The following is a 26891-nucleotide window of genomic DNA, read 5'->3' as shown; positions in this document are numbered from 1 at the left end:
AGCAAGAATCAACAAATGGGACTTACTCAAACTAAAAAGTTTTTTTCTCAGCAAAAGAAACAATAATAGAGGTAAATAGGGAGCCTACATCCTGGGAACAAATCTTTACTCCTCACACTTCAGATAGAGCCCTAATATCCAGAGTATACAAAGAACTCAAAAAATTAAGCAATAAGAAAACAAATAACCCAATCAACAAATGGCCCAAGGACCTGAACAGACACTTCTCAGAGGAGGATATAATCAATCAACAAGTACATAAAAAAATGCTCACCATTTCTAGCAGAGAAATGCAAATCAAAACCACCCTAAGATACCATCTCACTCCAATAAGATTGGCAGCCATTATGAAGTCAAACAACAAGTGCTGGCGAGGATGTGGGGAAAAGGGTACACTTGTACATTGTTGGTGGGACTGCAAATTGGTGCGGCCAATTTGGAAAGCAGTATGGAGATTCCTGGGAAAGCTTGGAATGGAACCACCATTTGACCCAGCTATTGCCCTTCTCAGACTATTCCCTGAAGATCTTAAAAGAGCGTACTATAGAGATACTGCTACATCGATGTTCATAGCAGCACAATTCACAATAGCTAGAGTGTGGAACCAACTTAGATGCCCTTCAATAGATGAATGGATTAAAAAATGTGGCATTTATACACAATGGAGTATTACTTAGCATTAAAAAATGACAAAGTCATGGAATTTGCAGGGAAATGGATGGCATTAGAGCAGATTATGCTAAGTGAAGCTAGCCAATCTCTTAAAAACAAATGCCAAATGTCTTCTTTGATATAAGGAGAGCAACTAAAAACAGAGCAGGGAGGAAGAGCATGAGAAAAATATTAACATTAAACAGGGATGAGAGGTGGGAGGGAAAGGGAGAGAGAAGGGAAATTGCATGGAAATGGAAGGAGACCCTCATTGTTATACAAAATTACATATAAGAGGACGTGAGGGGAAAGGGAAAAAAAATCAAGGGAGAGAAATGAATTACAGTAGATGGGGTAGAGAGAGAAGATGGGAGGGGAGGGGAGGGGGGGATAGTAGAGGATAGGAAAGATAGCAGAATACAACAGTCACTTGTATGGCAATATGTAAAAACGTGGATGTGTAACCGATGTGATTCTGCAATCTGTATACGGGTTAAAAATGGGAGTTCATAACCCACTTGAATCAAATGTATGAAATATGATATGTCAAGAGCTTTGTAATGTTTTGAACAACCAATAAAAAAAAAAAAACAAGTTCCTTGAAGGATGAGGTGCATTGTAGAATGCCACACCCAGTAACAGAAGGCTGTTGCTTGTCAAAAAGGAGCATCCTACTGACTCAGCAAAGGGAAATGTGAGGAAAGCCACGTGTACTTTTTCTTTTGAATGCTAGAAGGCAAGGCTTTCTCATCTCAGGCTCTAAGAGTATGGTGAGCAGTGGTGAGGTCAGATGGCAGCCCAGCGCAGGCCAGACCAGAGAGATGGGGAAGAGCCATACCTTGGATCCCGTTCAAGTGTTCTCCTGGATTCACAGCCAAACCTGCAACAAGATGAGAGGGGAAGACACTGGGAAGTTTAGATGTGAGTGGATGCAGAGGCTCGAGATCTCCCGCTCACAGTTCTGTGGTCCACGCTGTTTAGGTGGAAGTGGGAGCCCAACAGGATCTTTGACCTGGTCCTGTTGCCTTTAATGGACTAGATTGGGAAAGGAACCAGGTCTCCAAGGAGCTTATTAGTGTACCGAATGTTATATGTTGAATTTAGTCACTCCCCCCCAAATAGAGTGAAGTCCTATCCTCCAGTACTTCATAATGTTTGGATGTGGTGGCTTGATAGCAGCAATCAAGTTAAAAGAAAGTCATTAGGTTATCAGGATGGGCCCTAAAAGGGAAAGACACAGACACAGACACATACTGATGAAGTTGACACGCAGACACAGGGAGAAGAGGCCCATGTGACCTGAGTGATGTAGCTACAAGGCAAGAACACCTGCCTAGGATGGTGGGAAACACCAGGAGCTTCAAGAGGCAACAGGATTCTCGGTGAGCACTTTGATTTTTAACTTCTAGCTTCCCAAGCTGTAGAGTAATAGATCTCTCCTGCTTCCAGCTATCCTGACTTTTAAACATTGCTAAGGCAGTCCTGGGAAAACGCATACTCCTCCTTTGTAAGGGGTCCCTCAGCTGGTCTGCCTACAGCCTGCTACAGGTGGCTTTTCATTATCAAGCTCAAATTCAGGTTAAACTAATAAAAGGAAAAGTCAGTTCCTTAGGTAGAGTAGGCTTTATCAAGTGCTCAGTAGCAGGTGTGGCTAGTCGTTACTGTGTTGGATGGCACTGGTGTAGAATGTGTCATCATAGAAAGTTCTCCTGGATGGGAGAGTGAGACGAATTAAGTACCCCATCTCTAAGAGAGGGTTGGGGGGTGGGGTGGGTGGGGATAAGAAGCCAATGCAGTGAACTCAGAAAGTGGATTTTCATAATTCTGAAGGAATGGTATAATCTTGAAATACTTTAGGGGTGAGAGTATGATTTTCAACACTCACTGTATTGACAGAGGGCCAGAAAATGTTGGCAGATTGAGAGTTGTGTTGATTGTATGCTAAATACGTCAGTGTGTCTGCTGTCTAAACTACGATTCCAATACAAAAATCTAAACAAGTCTGGGGAATAACTTAGGAACATTAAAGTCATTAGAATCATTAGATAGGACTTGAATAAGGCAAAATAAAGAACCCTCCCAGCCAATTTAGAAGCAGTTCTTCCACTGTCTTCTAAATTCAGGCTAAATCCTCTGAGTTGAAATATGTTACATTTTTTGTTTTGTTTTGTTTTTGGCTGGGCTATGTTTATTTTCACTTCTATGTGTTTTTCAGTGTCCGTTTCATTGTTTTCTGTACCCCTACTCCCTTATTGTCTCAGAGCCACAGGACTGTGAAGGACCCAACAGTTGAGTTTGTCTCTGCTGTCTAAACTACGATCCCCATACAAAATCTAAACGAGTCTGGGGAACAATTTAGGAAAACTCCAGTTTTGGGTTCAACAGAACAGACGGTCTGTACCTGCTGCATGCAGTGTCCCTGTCCTTCTTGGGAACATAATCAGTCCTGGAATGTACCTAGCCATGATGACCACCATTTTTCTTGCCCTTTCATTTTTCATAATGGAATTTTTACATTCTTTCCAAATCTTTGGGTCAGAGTGACATTTATTTTGCTCCTCTGACCTCTAGTTGTAATCTTGGTCTATGCCACAGAGAGGGAGACTACATTTCCCTTTTCTTGTGGTTAGAGGGCTCACCAAGGAACAGTGGTGGGAATGGAGCTCTGAGTTCTTCAGTCATGGATAGCTAAGTGATACTTTACAGACAGAGGAGACGGCAAATATTCTTGGCTGGTTGGCTTAAAGAAATGAACATACTCCTCTCTGAAAATATGAAGAGAAAATTGGTGCTTTAAATTAAAAAATATTTCTGGAGAAGGACCTTATGGATGTACGGTCAATAAATTCAGTTTTATTGAGAATAATAATTTGGATGTTTATTTGGTTCCACTAGAAAAATGCTGTGTTTGTTCTGTTGCCAAATTGGATTGAACTTTGATGAAGCTTATTAGGATGGCATGAGAAAGAGTTGCCCTGAGAACGTGGGCTGGGGCTATCTCATACCCTGGTTACTTTTTAGGAGGATGGCGGGATGCTTACCTTCCCATGACCAGCGATCTAATGGTGGGATTGACAGATGATGTCAATTAAGAGTAAAGATGAATAGACAAAGTAAGAGAGAGAGAGAGAGAGAGAGAGAGAGAGAGAGAGAGAGAGAGAGAGAGAGATATGATGGGAGAATATTCTCTGTGTTAATAGTAAAGAGGTTCTTCCCCATTGTTGTCTAGCCATCCTTCACCCTCAGCAGCCTGCCCTTTCTCTCAGTATGGAAGAATAAGTGGGTATTTCCTATTTTAAAAAATTCAAAAACAAAACACAAACAAAAATATTTATAGTATCTTTAGGAGAAGATATGAAAAAAACTTAATATGAAAAAAATTTACAAATCACCAAAATATGGATATATATATATATATATATAACTTTACAAGTGATTTCTTTGAATAATGAGATTTGCTAGAAATCTTTGTTCTAGTTTTGTGTAAATGAAATTTTTTTCTCTTCCATCTAGGTTCTCACCTTATCAATCACTCACATTTATTTACAATGGGTGCCTTTTCTATGTATTGGGGATCTTACAACTTCTGCTCAAGTTATAGGCAATTCTCAGCCTCCACTTTCTCATGTGTAACTAGCCCAGACCTCTTTTGAACTCCAGAACTATATATCCAATGATTTCCACAGCTTTTCCACATGGTGGTCTAATGGACCTCAGAGAGTAAACACCATTCAAAATTGTTCTTCAATTCCAAATCTGTTCTGACAATAGTTTTGCCCATATCTGTTTTTGGTAATTCCAATATTCAGGATGCTTAGGTAAAAATCCTTGGAGCCAACCTTAACTCTCTTTTTCCCACATTACGTTATCTACCCAGGTCAGAAAAGGCTTTTTCAAACTATCTTCAGAGTTGGACCACTTCTTGCCTCCTACACGGATAATATTTGCCACCCATAATCTCTCATTATGATTGTTGCAATCATCTCCTAGAAGTTTTCTTTGCTTCCATTCTTGTCCACTGTGATTTCTGGATCCAGCAGCCAGAATATAAGAGCCATTTCAGGGTTTGGAACAGAGGAGTGACAAGACGTGTCTTATGTTTTGAAACAGTCTCCTTTGTCAAATATCACCTGCCCCAATAAGGCCCACAATGATTTAAAATTATAAGTTAACCTGATTTAAAATTATAAGATAACACTTCCTTCAACATTCTCAATGAATCTAGACTGATCAAATTTTCATTGCACTAATCACCATTAGCTAGGACACACAATTTACCTATTTATGTGACTGTCTCTCACCCCCCTCACCCCCAGAGAATGCAAGTTGTAGGAGGAAAGATATTTTATCTGTTTACTGATATATTCTTTTTTTATTAATTAATTATTTTAATTATGTGTGTATGACAGCAGAATGCATTTTGATTCATTGTACACAATTGCAGTACAACTTTTCATTTTTCTGGTTGAACATGATGTAGTCTCACATCATATGTGCAGTCATACATGTACCTAGGGTAATGATGTCCATATCATTCCACCATCTTTCCTGCCACCCATGCCCCACTCCCCACCATCTTTCCTGCCCCCGTGCCCCCTCCCTCCCCTTTGCCCAATAAAAGTCCCTCCATTTTTCCCATGTCCTCCCCTGCCCCACCCCCCATTGTGGATCAACATCCACTTATCAGAGAGAACATTTGGCCTTTGGTTTTTTGGGATTGGCTTACTTGGCTTAGCATGATGTCCTCCAGCTCCATCCATTTACCTGAAAATGCCATAATTTTATTCTCTTTTAATGCTGAGTAATATTCCATTGTTGTTTATACCACAATTTCTTTATCCGTTCATCTATTGAAGGACATCTAGGTTGGTTCCACAGTTTAGCTATTGTGTTCACTGATACATTCTAAGTATTAGAATTACACATGGTGCACTGTAGGCAATCAGTAAATATTGTTGAATGATTAAAACCAATTGTATTTATAATCCACCCAAGAATCTTTGAACTTGCTCATTGAGGTCTACCTGTTTTCTCTTCTGCTCATAGACACATTCTTGAATAGGTCTTCTGCCTGTTCCAGTTACAGTAGAGTGATAGAAAGGCCCTAGGACACTTGTCAGCATAGGGATACTACTATTTCAGTGCTTTAAAAGACCCAGTTCCTTGTGCATAATAAAATTCAGAACTTCAGATTGAAAGTGTTTCCCTCTCTCTTGGATATTGCATCTCAAAATGAGGAATAAACATGGATGATGTCAGATCTATATGCCCACCTGGTCCTGCTCCTCCAACTCAGCTCACAACCCCGAAATCTGACCCCTTTGGAACCAGGAAGAAGGAAGTAAGGAATTGTACCGTATACAGAGACTGGAATTTCATAATCTGTCCTCAGTGTTCATGAGGCTTGGCAAATGTAAACCTAGGTCTTCCCCTAGGGATACATTTTATGGGATTCCAGGAAACTCCCCATTGGGAACCTCTAGTGACTAGTCCTGTGATGTGGAATATGGCTGGTCACTTAATGATGCAAACTCTGTGTCTGGGCATCTGGCCTTCAACCCCACAAGACTGTCTCTGGTAAACCTCTTGAGCAAGGCGTCTTTGAAGGTGGCTCCAGCCTGGCTCCCACAAGACCCACATGGCCCCTGGCTGACGGGAGCCTCTGCTGTATCCTTGCCTGCCTGGAAGCACATGTCACCCCAATGCTACCCACTTTTCCAGAATGGTGCTCCTCAGCATGGCCCAGTCACGGCCTCACACTTGACAGTTTTTCAGCCAAAGCAGACACCAGTCCATTACCACTATGTCTCATACGTAGTGTGGGGGTGAAACAACACTCTTCTCATTTGTGGGAGAGACAGGGGAAGGGAGGGGTACAGAGCATAATTACAGTTTCCCAGGAGAAATGCTTGCTCTTTATCTTTGCAAAGCAACTCTACTGTACTCTTGAGATTAGTGGTAGGCTAAGCATTGGCAAATGGGTTTCTGGATACCCTTTTTCATGTCCTGTGGGAGCTCTTGGGTCCTGTTATTTTGTTGTCAGACTATGAGAAGATCAAACAGAGACAGAATGAGTCATCCTTTTACAACTTTAAAATGCTACAATAAAGAAATCAGTTGGGATTATCAGGAAGACCTCCAACTCTCCCCTATTCAAATACACACTTCCTTCCTGGCTCAGAGGCTTCATGTGGCTGGAACCTCCATTTTGGATCTCTGCTTAGATGTATTTTTCCACAGAGGACTTCTTTGCTCATCCAATCTAAAGCAGGTCCTTGATATTTTTTGTTCCTGCAAATATTATTATAGTTTGTCATCATATACAGTCATGTATTGATACATTCATTCTGAGAAAAGCATCACTAGAGAATTTTTGTCATTGTGCAAATATTATAGAATATATTTAAACAAACCTACATAGGGTAGGCTACACAGTCTGTAGACTGTGTAGACAGTCTGTCTATCTATCTATCTATCAATCATTATCTGCACAAGATGGTATGATGGTCAGGTTGATGGTTATGATGTCACTGAGCAATAGGAATTTTCAAGTCCTTAAAATCTTATCAATCAATGACTGAAGTGTTGTGCAGTGCCTGTCCATATATTTGTGTGATTCATTTCTCTATCCCACATCCGACCATTGGTTAGCTTTAGGAGGACAGAGACAGTATCTGCTTGGTTCACAGTGCCTTCCGTGGAGCCCAGTATGGAATCTAGTACATAGCTCATGCTCAAAAATGCTAGTTGCAACAGCTGTTGCTTCTAGTCATGTGATCTCAAGAAAGTTTTAAAGATTCTCCCTGTGCCTTAGTTTCCTCAGCTGTAAAATTGGGACAACAATAGTACCAATTATTAAGCGTTGAATGAATTAATATAAGACGTCTTGAAGAGTGCATGGCACACAATAAGTAGTTTCAATGAGTCTGCTATTATTATTAATTCTGTGGGTGATGCATTGTCTATGGAGTAGATGAAGCATTTTTAGGGACTCTTTGGTTAACAAAGAGTCATCTTTCCATACAATCCAAAGAAAACTGTATAGTGTATTTCAGGAAATGTGAAGTGAACCCTAGTACCCTGGAGCTGAGAGGTGGCTCCTTATTCCTGGCATTATACAAAACTGGGAGGCACCCATTTGGAATAGCAATCCAATTTAGTGGCTTAAGCACATGTTTTGGAGGCAGATGGATCAGGATCAAGTCTTGCCTCTTTCACTTATTGAGTTGACATTCAGTTTCTCAAAGGCTCAGTTTCCTTATAATTAAAATGGGGACAGCAGTAGTTCCTACTTAACAGTGCTGTTTTGAAGATGACATAACTTTTAGGTATGTGATGGTAAATATCTGGTACATCATGAACATGCAAAATGGTAGGGCAAATGGGTTTCTGGGTACTCTGTTATTATTACTAGTAACAGTAGCTTAAGTCATAGAAAAACAGTGGACTTCGTACTGGAGAATTAAACTTTTTAGAAATTACACACACACACACACACTGGTGTGTGTGTGTGTGTGTGTGTGTGTGTGTGTGTTGCAGTTAGTGTTGTAACTTGTGTGTACTTTTTGGATGTAATTCCATTATAAGGAAAACTAAGAAAAAGTGTATAAAATTAAATAAGAATACTTTCATTCCCTTGTTATCTCAAGTCATATTTATTGCAAGTAATTTCTAGCATCATTCAGATTGCGAACAGGAGGAACGGTTTGAATCCCAATAGTACCTGGATTTATGAGCACGTGAAGCAACTCCCACAAAGGCACAGTACTGAAAGCATCATGCAAATCAAAAGCGCTGGTGTTATTCCAACCACACTCTACTGGACTTTCCCTCTCCTCACACAGATAAATATTACAATTTTAAATCTACAAAAAATTAATGTAAAATTTTCAGTGTCTAGTTTGCTGAAAAAAAATTCGTTTGGATTACTTTAGAAATGCAGAGTTGTAGTTAGTTCTATGATAAGTTGGATGAGAAAGCTAGACATTCTTCCATTTACATTTATGCCTTTGGTTAAATTGTATACCCATTCACTTAATGTGTATGGAGGTGCTAAAGCTGATACACCACCTACAAGGTTACATCTCAATTCAGAATAGTCTTAGAATACTGAGTCTTGGTGCTGCATCCAACAACTCGCTGTTATTATAATTCATCTTGAAGATTAAGTGTTTTGAGACCATGCTCTTGCTTCATTTTTTTTTTTTTTTGGATCATTCTCCTTTTTTGACTATGTATACTTGATATGAGGCTCTTTTCTTGTTTACCCAAGGAAGCTAAATGATGAAGAAAAAGCTTAAATTATTCTCTCCATGTTTATGGATGTTTAATGCATTCAACAGGACTCCAAATTTGTGACCACTTTTTGCTCATGACAATCACATGTCTTTGCTGCTGACCAGAGAAGCCTGGGGTTATTGTACTTTCTTTGATTCCCCCAGGCTGCACTTCTAAACTGTGGGCTGTAGAATGTCAGAGGAGCTGTGTTTCAAATGTCAGGGAGCCCTGTGGTCTCGGGCAGGTCAAGCCCTTGAGTTACCTCCCGGCCCGGCATCTGTTTCCTGTAGGGCTCCTTCTCTTTCTATTAGGTCACTGGAGTTCAGGCTGCTGTTTGATGTTCTTACTCAAGATTCAGACAGCCAGAGCTTGGGAGGTGGAAATGTAGAGAAAAGGAGCTTTTCTTTGCATCTCTCAGTATAGTGAGATGCTTGATCAGGGTTCTGGGGAGAAGCTCAGCCACTCCATCCCCTCCTCTCCTTTCTTATCACCTTTATTTGTAGACCTTCTTCCCTTCACCCAGAAGCTTTTTCTTCTTCTGTTACAGAGCCATGTTCTGCAGCCCCCCTGACTTGTTAAACTAGCAGAGGGAAAGGATCTCAGCGTGTCTGATGAAAAGTGCTGCTTCTAAGTTTGTACAGGCTGCAGTCCACATTCATGGTGCTATGTGGAGTCGCGGGTGCCAGCATCACTGGCTGCGGCCTTATCCAGGACAATGGTGCAACAAGAAATTTAACTTGCAACTTAGGCTTACTGGCCTTCTTTTAGTATTGGCAACTACCTTCCTTATAAGGCCTTGTCCCTTATATTCTTCTTCTGAACACTTTCTGTTCCATCAAAAATATTAAGTATTTTATTAGAAATTTCCTTTAAAAACTTACCAAAAAATCCATCATGGTTGACAAAACCAGAGGTTGGGGCATTTGAAAAGGCAGACATGCCAGCATTGTCTGTTAGAGAATGCACATGAAGCGTGTGGTGTGGAAAGAACAAATTTGCATGTAGTATTTCATCAAGAGACTCATGGAATGGTTCAGAATGAGGAATACTAGGGCTTACTAGATTTTAAAACATCCAGATGGAGAAAAGTTCCATCTGTTACAAATAAAACTATCAAAGCATTAGATAGAGGAGGGTATTTTTGTCATCCTGAAGAGGAAGAGGCTTTCCCATGCAGACACAACACCAGAAATTATAAGGAAAAAAAAAAAAACTGACAGAACTGACTACAAAACCAATTACTCATTTAAAAAAATTTTAGCTAACCTTTTTATTTTGAGATAAGTATCGATTCACTTGAAGTTATAACACACAAGACAGAGAGATCAGGTGTACCCTTTACTCAGTTTCCCCCAATAGTAATATCTTGCAAAACTACAATGCAATATCACAACAGGGATATTGACATTGACACAGCCAAGATACAGAACATTTCTATCACCAAAAGGAAACTTTGGAGACCTTTTGATAACCTCACCCACTTCCGAATTTTCTACCACTACCTTAGTCCCTTGCAATCACTAATTTGTTTTCCATTTGTATAATTTTGTGATTCCAATGATATTGAAGAGTGTGATAATACTGTATGTAACATTTTATGCTGTATTATTTTTAATACAGCATAATTTTCTGAAGTCTCATCTACGTTTTTAGACTATTGTGTGTATTTACAGTTTTTTATTCCATGTCATAGTTTGCTTAACTGTTCACTCCATGAAGGGCATTCAGGTGGCTCCCAGTTTTGGGCTACTATAACTAGAACTATTGTAAGTGCTAGTGTCTCTGGATGAACACAAGTTTTCATTTCTCTGGAATAAAAATCCAGGATTGCAATATGGAGTCATATGATAGTTGGAGATTTTAGTTTTTTTTGAAGAAGCTGATACACTATTTTCCAGAATGACCGTAATTTCTGAGATTTCTACCTGCAACGTACAAGTGATCCAGTTTCTCTGCATTCTCACCAGCATTTGGTGTTCTCACTATTTTTTCATTTTAGTGATTCTGATTGGTTTGCAGTGATCTCTCATTGTGACTTTAATTTGCATTTTTCTAGTGCCTGCTGATGTTGAATAGTTTTCACGAACTTATTTGTTATGATTATTGTTATTATTTGTTATTATTGTTATTATTTCATCTTCAGTGAAGTGCCTTTTGCTGATGTTCTAATTGTATTGTTTACTGTTAAGTTTTGAGATTTCTATGCATATATTCTATGTCATAGTCCTCTGTGGGATATGTGGTTTGCAAATATTTTACTCCACTTTGCAGGTTTTCTTTTTATTCTCCTTTGAAATTTTCATCAAGTAGAAATTTTTAAGAAAACAAACAAATTTAATACAGGCAAAGGAAAAGCCCACAAAGAACTACAAGTGGCTGAAAACTAGTATTATGAAACTTGATATCAACGAGTTCAGGTTCAAACAAAATGATGAAATTATAAAGGTGCTGAACATTTTAGGATTCAAAGCTTTAAGTTTTAAGGAAAAATTTAGTGACATATCAGTGACATTTCAGGGATACCTGATTCGATAGGAACTTTAAAAGATATACACAATTCTTAGAAACTTTTAGTCTTAACCATGATATCTCTAGTTATAATGAAAAATTGAATATATTTATAAGCCAAAGGAAGATGATGATCAATTTAGAAGAGATATCTTGGAGATGCTAGAGACAATTTTAAAACTAGAATTGTAGATTATTTTTATTACTATTGTGCAATGCACAAAAATACATGAAATTAAAGCACTGGAAGTACTTAGGTAATATTTCCCCTCAAAGGTTTAGAATTTCTAATAATCTAGCTGAGGTGAATACTCTCTGTGAGCGTTACACGTTCTTTTAGGGTATAATGGAATCACATTGTAATTTACTAACTGCATCAAATTACTAGGCCCCACATAAAGAAAGAAATATTATCTAACTTTGAGTTTCCTCTTAGAGTTATGGCTTACTTTTCCTATTTCCCAAGGTACCTTCAGTCTTTTATATGCTTTTTATACATAGTATTAATTTTGTGACACAATGCTCTTGAAAATTCACAGCATATCTGGTTTCCTCAGAGAAGTGTTTGAGAAGATTCTATTGTGTGTTTTGGTATTACTGGCTTCATGTAATCACATGATATTGTATCTGACTAGATGAAAATTACCTTAGAAGTTTTGGGAATTTTTATGGAAGATAATGTAGATATCTATTTCACCCACTATATCTGCAATTGGCATTTGATATTCTCTGAAGAAAGAGGACATAGGCACCACATTAGTCTCCAAACTTCATTTCATCTTTGTTCATAATAAAAAGTTACCAGAACTATAAACTATCAGTAAAATGAATTTGATTTATGCTTGCCTTCTCCTGCCTATTTTCTGAGACAGTTGCTAATGCAATATGCAAGACTGTTAGCGATAATAAAAGAAAAACAGATGAGTGGGTTAGCTATAGTAGGATGGGAAAATTTCTTTCCGAATTATAGAGTCTGAAATACTCACGAAATGTCTTCATGTTATGAGGTAGGTATGAGATAAAAATAACGATATGTGTTTGAGTATTGAATTGTGGGAGAAAATAATGGTACGATTGTAGTTGATAGCCTGACAATGAATATTTCTTAGACTAGCTGTATATTTCACTATCCTGGAGGGCAGTATTTGTATTGCCATCTTTTGTAGGTCAGGTATTGACAATGTCATATGGTCCAATCTATACAAATTGTTTAAACAGGCTGAATATATCGGGCAAGATATTTTTTTTTAAAAAAATTTTTGTTGCCAATGGATTTTTAACTTTGTTTATGTATATGTGGTGCTGAGGATCGAACCCAGGGCCTCACACATGTTAGGCAAGTTCTCTACCACAGAGCCACAACCCCAGCTTCCCCCGCCCCCCAAGATATTTTTAAATGGCAAAATCCTGGACTGCCCTCAGTGTGGTAGGTGTTAGGGACAATGCTGGGAAGAGACCTTACACCCCACAGCATAGGTAGCAAAAGAGTGAATTCTTCTCAACAGTGCAATAACCGGCCAACTATCAAACCTTTAATTACACCCACCTCTAGCAGCACCTGTGTGCACAGATGTGTTTACGGGTGCTTAGAGACTGGAGAGCATGGATCTGTCCAGAGCAAGGGAGAACAGCCACTCCCCGCATGACAGGGAGCTACAACCAGTACCACACCACAGAAAGAGCAGTTACCTCTGTAAACTACAAACCAAACAGGACAAGTATGGCCATGTAAATCATGGCTGAGGGTGCTACTCAGATCTAAACTTCAAGTGACTGAAATCAGAGAGACAGATGCTTCTCTGCAGCAAGTATAAAAGGCAGACTGGCTCCATGCCAAAGAAGCATGAGACACAGAAAAAAAAACAATCACAGAAAGATGTAGAACTACAATAAAAGGAGCTGTGACTCCCATCTATTCCTATCCTGGTATGGGGTCTGCGATATTTCTTTGGAGTGTATCATTTCAGGAAAGCTCTGAGTTTTATTTTCCTATAGAGAAAGCTGGGATATAGCTCAGGGGTAGAGTATTTTCTTAGTGTGCACCAGGCCCTGGGTTCAATCCCTAGTACTACAAAAAGAAAAAAAAAAATTTTTTTTTTCCTTATAGACAGATCTGTATGCTGTACCTGTTTTATCACTTGGGAACTGGTTTGAATTTATGAACCCACATACTACAGGGAGGAACAAAGCCAATGCTTTCTGTTTGAAATGTAGCTGGGTTTCTGGAATTAGTTGTTCCGGTTGTTGGCACAATGAGCCAATGTAAGTTTTAAAAATCATACAGCCTTCAATATCAGAATTTCTTGGAGCTGCTTTTTTTGGCCCAATATGATATCTTTGGTGTATTATTAAGAGGAAGAAGTACATCACAGACTACATAATGCTCTCAAATATGGAGCACTGACTACGCACAACTGGGAGATAAAGGGAAAAGCAGGACAAAACAGTCATTTATTTCTTTTACTGTGTGCGGTAATTGTCTCTGTGTTTGCTCACTCTGGTTGAAGGAAAACATAAAAGACACAAAGCCAGGCAGAGTTTGGGGGTTATTTTCCAGGGGTTTTCTTTGTTCACCCAGGAAAAGGCAGGGACGCCAACCATTGCACATAATAAATAAAGTAAAAATTTAACTTAAAATTATAAATCCCAAAGAAAAAGGCATCTCACTGTCCTGTGGAGAGGAGTTGGGGCACACCTTGGGCTGACTCCGAAGCCGTCTCAGGTAGTGTCCGGGGCTGTGTTTTTTAAGAACACCACGCACCAACAACCAGCTGAAAATCAACACCATGTGGACACACTCATGTGGAAGAGACACTATTACAAAGGAGAACAATCTCAAAGAGTCAGGAGGGAGGGAAGCCCAGATCACTGCAGGCACGCAGTTCTTTCCTCAAGGATCCTTTTTGTCAAGAAGATGAGCTGACTTTAACAGATCCCAATTTATTTTTCCTTATAAGACTCTTTGGTGCCTACTGACTGTCATTCAAAGGAAAATTTTAAACAAATGCTGGAAACATCAATTCTATACTGAGATCTCATAAAGAATCTATGACTATTTTTTTGGCATGTGTGCTTTGAGTGTGTAGATTTCGATTTAATTTTTATACATTATGAATATTTTACTCCTGCACATTCATCATATTAAAACAAAACAAAACAAGGAAAAAAAAAAAACCAAACACAGGAATGCTGATAGTCTCAATGTATAAGAAGTTAGTGCCAGAAGGGGAGGGGAAGAGGGACAGAGGAAGGTTGGACAAGGTGCCAAAATACAGTTACATAGAAGGAGTAAGTCCTAATGTCTATAGCACAGTAAAGTGACTACTGTTGTCAATAATTCATCATAGATTTCATGAAGAACTAGAATAGAGGAGCCCGAAGGCTCCCCAAACAAAGAAATGGTGAGTGTTTAAGGAGATGGAAATGCTAATTACTCTGTTTTGGTCCTTATAATTATATATGTACATATACATATATATATACACAGATATATATATATATATACACACACACACAGATATATACACAGATATATATATATATATATGTATATATATATAAAGTATATATGTATATATATTAAGTTATCACACTGTACTGTTAAGTATGTAAGTTATTATGCCAATAAATTATATTTTATATCTTATCATGGCAATAAAAAATTTCTAGATGAAGAAGTTATAATAAATCTTTGGGAAAGTAGAGTTGACCTGATTTTTCCACCATTTGTATCATTTTTCAGACCACAGAACTTTCATTTCACAAATGTCCTTTGCTTCTGATTTGGTTACCAGAAAATGGTTGAACTCAGATCACATGAAGAGTATTAGAAAATCTCGAGGAAGCAATCACCGTGAAGATTGGAATACATTATTATAATTATTTTAGATAAAATCAAATTGGTTACAAACACATTTCCTTGAGGGCAGATTTCTGGTTTTCTTTCTGAGGGGCCTCATCTGTGTGGTCAAAAGAAGTGCAAATATTCATCATCCTACTGAATGTATTTTGCTAATCATTTCTCCCTCCAGGCAAGGCCAACTCAGTCAAGTAAATAAAGCCAGCTTCTTCCACTAGGGCTGCCACTGGCACAGAGCCACACAGACCAGGGAACAGGTATGCAAATTGTAGTAGGGATCCTTGTCCAGAGAAGGAAGTGGTTGTGAGTAAAATCAGTGTTGTTAATTATAGTATTGTAATCACAGAGTGAGATTGCAGCTCCTTCATTCATTCATATATATATATTATATGATATATATATTTTGAAAAAGATATATTATATATATACACTCTCAAATATATATATATATTGAAAAAATATATATATATATTGAAAAAAATATATTTTTTTGGTGTGTGTATGTGTGTGTGTGTGTGTGTGTGTCTCCAAACATATCAAGTGTTCTGGTACAACATTCTTTTCCTTGATCCTGTCACCGTCTTCAGTTCCATATATCTCAGTATACGGAGGTTTAAACATCTAGAATCTATGGTTAGATTGCCTGGGTTCCACTTCATTGGCTGTGTGATGTGAAGAGCTCCATCTCTGCTGACTAACAGTGTTGTTAATGGTATGAAGGATGTTAACAGTTCTGTGGGCATGTGAGAGAAACAGCCCTGATTTGTGAGTGTGCCAATTTCCATTGTGTAAATACTCCCACCCTGGTGATTTCAAATTACAGATAGGACCTCATTGAGTTCCTAGTGCTCACATTTAGTTCTCTTGCAGCAGGTGCCAGATAACTACAGTTATGATTGAGAGAATAAACAAAGTACTCACAACAGGACCTATAGGACTATGAGAGATACAATGATTGCTAACTCCTTGTTCTTCCCCCTCCTTCATTCTTCATAGAACTCAAACTTGACATTATAATGTATGTTTACTTGATTATTGTCCACCACTGACACCAGAGGGTAAGCTTTATGATGGCAAGGTCTTGTTCATCCCAGGGACCCTGTGCCTACTGTTGGACACATAGGAGAGGTGCAAATGAATGTGTTGAAAAATTATTTTTGGCTTTGGCATATCATTCTTTTTTCTCAACTTCAAGCTCAGATTTAATCTTAACTAATTCATAGTATTATGATTGGTTCATGAAAGACTTCTTTTTAAAAATTTATTACATTTTGGGAAAAAATCTTTACTCCCTATCCACATTAATTTCTTACCTCCCTTTTTTCTCAAGGTATCTACTTTAACAGGTTTGAAATATTTCTGTGATATACTTTTTGAGAAATAAGATTTGTCTTGTCAATTTCTGTGTTATGGTGCCACAGACTAAATCTGCTTTTCAAAATGCTTTTCTCCCTACTATGTTTTTAGTGTTCTATGTTAACTACTTACTGAATGGTATTATAAATTTTTTGACCTATTTTACTTCCTCAGTGATGGTCCCAAGGCTGACTCAACTCTGGCCAAAGCTAATATTGGCATGAGCATCTAGAACTTTAGAAGTGTTGTAGGATACACACAGAACTGTAGGAAATTCTTCCAGGATATCCATAGTTACCCAAGAGTAGGATGGCTAGACTATACCCTCAGGCATGATATGTTTCTTCAAGGACTATCAGATTATTTTCAAGAGTAGTCACATCTGTTTCTATTTCCTTCAACACTGCATGGAAATCTTGTTTTCCTATAGCACCTGCATTATGTTACATCAAATTTATGCAATCTGATGAGGATAAATATTTGTCTTACTTTGCATTTTTCATAACTAATAAGGTAATTATAATTCATTTGAGATTTTCCTTCTGTAAATTGCCTCTTCACATTATTTACTAATTTTTTTCCTATCTTTTTTTTGTCTTTTTCTCATTGAATAGAAAAAAGTTCTTGGTATATTTTAGATATTAATTACATTAATTGTTTTGGAAATCATGAGTACTTTCTCCTCATCTCTTTCCTGGGAAATGTTGTCCATGGTTAACTTTTGTTGAAAAGAAACTGTTCAGCTGTGTCACTATGTAGACTTAGAATTTATGCTTTTTAAGTTTTGTTTGTGAGATAATTCTCCAATCTAAAGTCATACACACACAGACACACACACACACACACACACACACACATATATATTTTTTCCAGATTTTTGAACTTTAATTTTGGAATCAAGATTATTTTAACATTATGAAAGAAAGTAGGTTACCTTTCTTACTCTGTGTTTTGGAACAACTACTATAATAGAAAGGCCATCAGTTAGTTTAATTGTTGCGTAGAATTCATGTCTGTTCAAGGTTTCTATTTATTCCAACTCTGGTGTTATAATTATATTTTTCCAAAATCATATCCATTTTTTCTAGGTTACCAGATGTATTAGTGGATATTGTTCATATTGTCTTTACCTTTAAGCTCTCTGATATATTTTTGTTACTTTCCCCCCTTATTATGTATTTAGTTTATTCAACTCTTTTTTTCCCCATCATTCCAGAAGAATATAGAACTATTTAGACTCTCTGGCATTTGTGTAGTTTTTTTTTTATTGATTTTATTTTTTTAAATACATGACAGCAGAATGTATTACAATTCTTATTACACATATAGAGCACACTTTTTCATATCTTTGTATACAGTATGTTTACACCAATTCATGTCATTATACATGTATTTGTGTGTTTTTTTGCATTACAATTCTTATTACACATATATACCACAATTTTTCATATCTCTGTTTATATATAAACTAGGTTGACACCCAATTCGAGTCTTCTTACATGTACTTTGGATAATGATGTCTATCACATTCCACCATCCTTGCTAATCCCCTGCCCCCTCCCTTTCCCTCCCTCCCCTCTTCCCTATCTAGAATTCATCTATTTGTCCCATGCTCCCCCTCCTTACCCCATTATGAGTCAGCCCCCTTATATCAGAGAAAACATTTGGCATTTGTTTTTTTGGGATTGGCTAACTTCACTTAGCATTATCTTGTCCAATGCCATCCATTATAGTTTATCACATTTTGATTTTTTAAATTTTCTAATCCATTGATTTTTGCCTGTATAGCTACAAACTTCCTCCTTATTCTTTCAGGTACACTCTGTTGCTCTTTCTGCCCTTGCAAGATGAACATGTAGCTCACTTATTTTCCATCTTTTTTACTTAAACTATAAAATATCTTTTGAGTAGTACTTTAGTGGAGTCCTACACAGTTTTTTCATTATTATTTAGGTCTAGGAAATTTTATAATTTCCCTTATAATTTCTTCTTTAATTTGAATATTACCTTTTAGAATATCTCTTTGATTCCAGATGTGACAGCTTTTGTATTTTTATATTATCACCTGTATATTATATTATCACAGCTTTTGTATTTTATATTATTTTTGTATTATTATATTATATTACCATAAGCTCCCTGAGGGAGACATGCTGTGCTTCTCATTGCCTTACAACACATAGCACAGATATTTCCTACTTCTATCAACTCAAACTGCAGTAAAAAAAAATTACTAAATTTATATTTATGTAACAATGTCATCATTACTGGTTATAGTGGCTGAATCTTTATGCCAAACTATAAAGAATTCTCCTCTCAAGAAGCTCAGACCCTATAAATTGTTCAGCTGAAGAGGTTTGTGGAACAAAAGCGGAAGAACTAGAAGTAGATGATTATATTTCACTTCCATGCAGCTCCCATGTCAACGTAGACATGGATCAACTTTTCCTTTCCTTCCATGATGGTGGAAATATGCTGAAAAGCTGTAATGCAGGCTTGGAAAACCAGTGGTACAGGCTGACTCCAGCTCTCTGTTGATTTGTTTGGCTAGCCCGACGGAGGTAAATGACTTAGACTAATACATGCCACCAGTCCTTATTTTTATATCCAATAGCTTTATGCGTAGGGCTACATCACTGACATCTGATGTTTTTTGAAACTCCTTTCTCTTCAAATAAGTTCTGTGCTTTATCACTTGATAAACTTGGAGTCATATTTCTAACCTTTCTAGGTCTTTAGAATGTATAATTATGTATGGATTTATCCCATTTTGTTTCTTACTTTAATTTTTTTTTTTAGTTTTTGATTGACCTTTATTTATTTATTTATTTTATACTTATTTATTTTCATGTGGTGCTGAGACTCAAACCCAGCGCCTCACATGCCAGGTAAGCGCTCATCCACTGAGTTACAACCCCAGCCCTTGTTTCTTAATTTTTAAATCCAGAGACGAGGATATGGATAAACAGGTGCACCTCATGTCACGAACAGACATAAGACATTCTTAACCTTCATTTTACCCAGCCATCCCACTCCACTGCTGCTTTTATGCCATTTATTATGCTGACTTTGACTCTTATTTATGAATGAGTCTAAAGAAAGCACCCCAGGCTCAAGAGCTGTTCTGCTGCAGCTACTGGTCACTCTGAAGAAGTCACTATAGAAACTGATTTTTCCTCCCCTCTGTTCTCTTCCTAACCCTCTTATCATTTTACTGTTCAAAAGCTGGAGGCATTCATGTGCATCACATGGGCAATGGGAATTACAGAAAGGATGACCTTCATTTTGAAGGCAGATCAAAGTTCCTTGGAGGAAAGAATGTTTTCTTTAGAGGGAGATTCATCAGGAAAGAGACACATCCTTGGACATGATTTGATAGAGCCCACATTGAGCAAATTGATTACAGAACTGACCCCCACAAAGGAACATTTCCAATGTAGTTTTATATTTTGTTGTTTTACATATTCCATGGTTGTAAAAATGCATGTTTGTACATTATTGTCATTTCCTTGAGTGTGATATGAAAACTCACTACATAATACTGTACTTACAGGAAATCACAGCTCAGTTTACAATATCTTGGCTTGTGGCTCCTTGAACCAGTGGGGTTATATGTTGGGAATGTTAGCACTCACATTAGGTTCAACATTTCTTTTAGCATTGCTTGTGATCTTTAAAGCAAAGATTTTATATTATATGTTGTGTTTAAGACTTGCTTATTACTCTCAGTATGCTGCAAAAATAAATCCAAGTTGCTCAATGTGGCTCCAATTCATTCCTGTTCATTGCTCCACAGTATTGTATTGTATGAATGTACCACAATTTATTTATCTGCTCTTTATTCAACATACATTTTCTAGTATTTTTTTTTCTGTCATGAGCAATGTGGCTATGGAGATTCTTGTCAATCTCACCTTTTCCCATTTGTAAGATTGTCTCTAGCTAAGGTATACACCTAAAGATAGAATTGCTAGGTTGAAGGATATGAACATCGACTTTACAAGATAATGCTAAAATTTTCAAAGTGATTGTTTTAGTCAACTTTATGTCACTGTGACCAAAAGACCTGACAAGAACAAGGTAGAGGAAGAAAAATTATTTTGGCTCATGGTTTCAGAGGTTCAGTCCACAGTTGGCTGACCCCATAACTCTGGGCCCAAGGTGAAGAAGAACATCACAGCAGAAGGGTATGGAGGGGAAAATCAGCTCAGGACATGGCAATAAGGAAGCAGAGGGAGAGTTCTGCTCCCTTGGGACAAAATGTAAACCCAAAGGCATGCTCATAATGACTAATTTCTTTCAGCTACAACCTTGCCTAAATTTACCACCCAGTTAATCTATATCAGTGGATTAATCCAATAATTAGGTTATACTTCACAATCTAATCATCTCACCTCTGAAAATTCTTGCACTGTCTTACATATGAGTTCTTTTTTTTTGGGGGGGGGACACCTCACATCTAAACCATAGCAACAATTATACCAATTTATATTCCCACAAGCAATATGTAAGAGTTCCTACTGATCTGCATCTGCTATCTTTGGTATTGTCAGTAATCTTCATTTTTATTAACCCATATGCAGAAAATGGGATCTCATTTGGTTTTGGTTTGTATTTCCCTGATTTCTCATAAACCTGAGCTCTTTGAATTTTTATTGCTCATATGTGATTCCTGTGAAGTGATTGTTTATGTTCTTTTTGTTCTCTCAGCTTCAGTTTTACCTTTTCACTTTCAGTGTTCAGATAATAATGAATACGGTATGGGATTTAATTGGATACTATATTCAAAGCACCTGGCTCAGTGTCTATCACACAGTAGATCTTTAATAGAACAGTTTTTCCTCTTTTTCTCTTGGTTCCTGAGGTTACTTCTGTTCCCCCCACTCCCATACCTTTTTTTAGATCCTTCCTCTCTCTTTCTCCCTGCTTCTCCCTTGGTTACCTGTTTCCCTCCCATCTTCTTTTACTCCTTCCTTTCTGTCTTCCTTTTATCACACCAATCCCAGAGTCCTTCTCTAATATTTCAGTGCAGTGTCTGAAGCGCTGTGATCTATCTATATGGACCTTCCAAGGAACTAGAGGGTACCTACCTCCTTTTGAACTGATAAGAAACCTGCTTGATGGGGCCACTGCTATTTTTCCTTATTGTGAAATATTTCTACTTGGTCTTCAACCATGTTTTGTTGATAGTTACCTAGGCTATGACCAGAGACTCACCGCCCATCCCCTCTCTTTTCTCACTGCACTGGGGATGGAACTCAGGGGGACTCTACCAACTGAATTACATGCCCAGACTTTTTAATTTTTTTATGTCGAGACAGGGTCTAGCGAAGTTGCTTAGGGCCTCGCTAAATTGACCAGGCTGGCTTTCAACTTGTGATCCTCTTGCCCCAAGTTCCCAAGTCCCTGGGATTACAGGCATGTGTCACCAAGCCTGTCTTCCTTTTTCTTTTGTCCTGTGCCTACTCCTCATAGAAACTATTCGTTATCAGTATCAATTAGGGGATCAGTTTCCCAAAGGCCTCTTTCATTTCTGTCCTGTGCTATAATAAATGATCAGACATGCCTATGTCCCATAGTAGGGCTATGGCCAGAATAATTTAAGTCAGGACTTTTGCAAACGTTATTGTACCTGCCAAAATGCAGACTCTGATCCAAGCCATCTGGATGGGCTCTGAGAATATGCATGTCTAACAAACTCTCAGGTGATGTAGCTGCTGCTGGTCTGCAAACCACACTTTGAGGAGCAAAGATCTCAGTAATTTCTGGAGGTTTCTTCCAGGTCTAGATGTTCATGATCTGTGAACAACTGTAATGTTCTATTATGCAATCACTCTGCTATCCTTTTTCAGTATTCTCTCTGGTTTATTAGTGATTCATTCATTTCTTTAGCAAATGTGTCCTGAGCACTTACACCGTGGCTGGCACTCAATAATTTAGAGCCATATCAATGGACAAAGAAATACTTCTGTATTTATGGAGCTACTACAGGTTAAGTGTGTCTCCTAAATAAAGAATAAATGGCATATATTCTTTTATACTATCTCTGTGCTATTCCATATCTCATAAAGTAGTACTTTCAATTGTTTCTAAATATTTTAAATATTTCTAAACTAATTTGATGACAAAGACAAATAGCACTACTCTTTTTTTACCCTTGGCTTTATGTACAGTTCTTTTCTTTAATGCAATTTTAAATTTTATTAGGATTAAAAAATACTTAAACCGTTTGCAATATTGTCTTGTTTAGGATGAATAACTTGTACCTTTTGGTTGCTAATCAAATAAAGCTGTGAAGAAAAAGCATGCTGACACCCTTAAAAATAAACTTTTTTTTTTTTTTTTTGGTAAAGGAGAATTTGATTTCTATATCTCTTCAAGTTTCCTTTCAGAATGACATCCCGTTTATTATTTTGCTTCTATTTTTCACAACAGGAAGTAATTCTTAATAAATCTTAATATTCAGGACGTCCCTCCGTGCATTTCTTTCCACAACACACTTCAAGGCAAAGCTTTTGAAGTGGAGAGAACTTCAAAGTTGGACTCTAAGCTTTTGAAGTGGATCTACCCTGAGACCGATTTTCAGAAAGAGAGAATTATATGTCTATTCTCTCGTGCTTCACACATGATAGAGAAGAAATTTGTAGTGACAAATAGTACCTCCATCAAGCTCTAAAGAACTTAAGCCAATAAACACAGTATTCAAGTGGTTTAGTTTAAGATTTTGGCGTTAGTAAAATGTGTTATAAAAGGAAGTTTAGAGATTCTTTTACTTTTGAGCAGCATGGATTAAAACAGCTGTTTAATTTGCAAATGTGGTTTTGCAGATAAAAAAGACTGGGAAAACACAAATCTAACATAGTTCAACTAACCCATCGCCTCACACTCAGGTTTATCTCTTCTTTAATATGTGTTTAAAATATGATCAAATGACCTTTGAAATTGAATACAAGAATAAAAAAAGATTATCATGAAAGTAAAAACACAAGATAGCTGGCCTTGGTGTTGATTACCTGTAATTCCAGATACTTGAGAAGGCTGTAAGTTCAGGGTAACACAACGACAATCTGTTGAAAAACAAACAAGAAAAACAAAAAGAATCTGTGGGCTAATGTGTGACACTTATTTTAACTGTGCGACAGATTTCCTTGTTTTCTAAATAAAGTTGGATTTTTTTTTAGCGCTTTTAAAACAATAAATATTTATACTAATCAATGACATGTAAGGTGGGAAAAAGTTCTGAAAACTCAATTTTTTTTTTTTTTTTTTTTTTTTGGTACTGGGGATTGAACCTAGAGGTGCTTACCCACTGAGCCACATCTGCAGCCCTTTTTATATTTTATTTAGAGACAGGGTCTCGCTGAGTTGCTAATTGCCTCCCTAAGTTGCTGGGGCTACTTTGAACTCTTGATCTTCCTGCCTCAGCTTCCTGAACTGCTGGGATTACAGGCATGCAACACTGTGCCTGGCTGAAAACTCAGTGTCTTTTAATTTTTAATTAGTAGTTTCCAAGTAAGGATAAAGGAGTTCAATAAAAAGGGAATATAAAAGCATAAATATTATAATACTAAGGTATGATAAAAGATAACTTTAGGACAGGTAAGTATGTAACATTCATTCAGGCATTATTTAGGACACAGTTTTATTTTGTCACTTCTGAATAGATCTTTTTGCTTCAATTCTCTCTAGTTTGTAAAACTGTAGTGAATAAAATATATTTTATTAAAATAATTTAAAATTCCTCTAGCTTACTCCTGTTGGCTTGAGAACCTCAATTTCTCCATGTTGTATTGGCCAAGCAGGTGTCTCACCTTAGCCCAGCTTTGAGAGGGGAGGAAAAGACTTCACTCCTTGATGGGGAACAGGGTGCTTGTTGAAGGAGGGAAGTATTGGTGGCAGCTGACTGGATGTAAGCCATCACAAAAAATTGTGTCTTGTATGATATGTGAATCAACTATCACAAGGCCTTAGGGGTCATCATCTATCACTCTGCACTGATTTTTTTTTTTTTTTAACAAATGTTCACATGGCTTCTCCTGAGTAACTCTTTGAGGAGGAGGGTTTCTGGGCTTAATTCCCCTACATTTTGAAAAACAAAAGTTCACGTTGCAAGGAACTGAATAGAAGCAAAAAATATTTCAAATAAATTAATTTAGAAGCTTCAACATTATAATTGGTATTTGTTACACACTTTAAAAAAAACTTGTCCTTGAAATCATGTTATCTGCTGGTAATAATTTTATTAGTAAAACATAGCTATAGTTCTGAAGTTCGTTCTTTAAACTTCTTATAAAAATTATTAAAGTCTGAACACAAATTTTCATAATTAACATCTATCAAATGTGTTTGAAGTCAAATACTAGGAGTTGCTAGTTGGTGAGGACCTAGAGCCTGCCAAGTCTATGGGTCTATTTTTCAGAAAACTAATATCATGCATGATTCTCCAGAGGACCAGTAAGAAGGGAGAATTTGGGCTTCAAGAGATCTTGAAGCAGATACATTAAGAAGTTGGAGCATTTTGCTAAGCCAGAGAATATCGACTCATTTGCCTGAATGAACTCATAATCAATGCCGTGTACCACATTCCAGATGTTGTTATTTACCTTTCCAGACTCAGAAACCAGAGGGTGCTTAACTTCTGTTATTGTGTACTCATGGCATTGCTGCTTTGGCTGCTAGTAATCAGCAGGTGTTCAACCAGGTAGTGAAGATTGGGAAAGGGCAAGCAGTAACCCAAGCCATGAATGCCACCTTGTGCCAGTTGTCAAAGTTGTAAGTTGTCAATGATATTAAAAGATCAGTATATGAAGAGATTTATCATAGAATCCTCAACTCAGACCCATTTTCCACTCAAACAAGGTGAATCCTCTCCCAAATAAATGTCAGCTGATCTCCCAAAGCCAGGACTCCCCATTTATCCGACATTTCTCATGCTCTTGGTTGCCCTGAACTGGAAGTATCTGGGCAGCATTTCTTCGACACAGAAGACTATGTTCAACCAGAGAATATTGATCTGACTTTTTCTGGAATCTGAAGTTTGCTGTGAAACGGATTTATCTTAAAAGATGGATGTTGGTTTCCCTTTATTATTTTTCTCCTAGTTCAATCCCCAATAGAATTCTATGTGCTCAGACCTTTAGAAACTGTGAAGTGTAGCTAGAAACAAATAAAAATAACAGGAAAGGATGCCTCATCCTCAGCCACCTGGTACTGTGAGTGGTGGTCCCTTCTGCCTCTGTGGTCAGTAACAGGACACTCACTGCTGCGGTTTAGAGGGAATGGTTGCCTGTGGGACTGTCACAGATCACATTCAGGGGGAATTAATGGCTGGAATCATGGTTAAACGCATTTCATTTACCTATGGTAGTAGAAAATGAAATGCTTTTTCTTTTTGTCTGGATCCCATTTTTCTCATAAGTTAGTTTTAACTGGTTTGAATGTAGTAGATAGGATTATGTATCACTCTGGGTAACATCTCCAAGTTTCTAAGAATGCAGACTTACCTTCTGCATGTCCAGGCTGGCAAAACAGTTCTGTGTGTTCTGGAATTTTTTCTCATAGTCTGAAACCTGTTGGTCCTTGAAGTCCATTCACTGTTTATAACATACGCGATCAAGTATGATCTCAACTATTCAGCATGTAAGACTGTGAAGACAAACTGTTACAATGTTATTTTATAGATGGGAAAAATGAGGCTTAGATATATATTTTTTTTCCCCATGGAGAAATAAAAGCACAGTGTCTTACACAAAAATAAAACTAGTGAACAGAGGTAGTAGGACACACTTTCTCTACTGCTGAAGTTCATGACTGTCAACTCTTGATCTGCTTTCTGATTTCTCCACATCATTAAGTGCTAAAATTTATTAATTATTTGTTTATTTATCAACAAATACTTAGTTAGTGCCTAGTACTTTGTTAGTAGGTTGAAATACTTAGATCTTTCTTTTTGATTATTGTCTTGAGATTTAAGAAAACCCATTCCTCAATATTTCTTGTTTGAAATAAATAAAGCAGAAGTTCACTGGCATCTGATTGAAGTTTTATTTTTATTTTTAATTTTTATGTCAGGTCTGGGGTGGGTGCGATTAAATTTTAGGGAAAACCAGTTACTTGAAATTAGCTGAGACATGACCTTGTCAATTTTGTTGGCAAATTGTCTCCTTGATAAGGAAAGGCCAAGGCCTGCTCACATTCATAGCCAGAATGATCTCTTTGTATCCTGGAGGACAAGGCCTTC

General features: G+C 37.4%; 1 pseudogene; it reads left to right on the top strand.

The window, feature by feature from the left end:
- LOC143412090 (squalene synthase pseudogene) overlaps positions 1–25685 on the top strand; it is a 29824-nt pseudogene extending 4139 nt beyond the window's left edge.
- The last annotated feature ends 1206 nt before the right edge of the window (positions 25686–26891 follow it).

The sequence above is a fragment of the Callospermophilus lateralis genome, chromosome 13, assembly GCF_048772815.1.
Source record: "Callospermophilus lateralis isolate mCalLat2 chromosome 13, mCalLat2.hap1, whole genome shotgun sequence".
NCBI classification, from domain to species: Eukaryota; Metazoa; Chordata; class Mammalia; order Rodentia; family Sciuridae; genus Callospermophilus; species Callospermophilus lateralis.
This window is presented reverse-complemented; position numbering and strand designations above follow the sequence as displayed.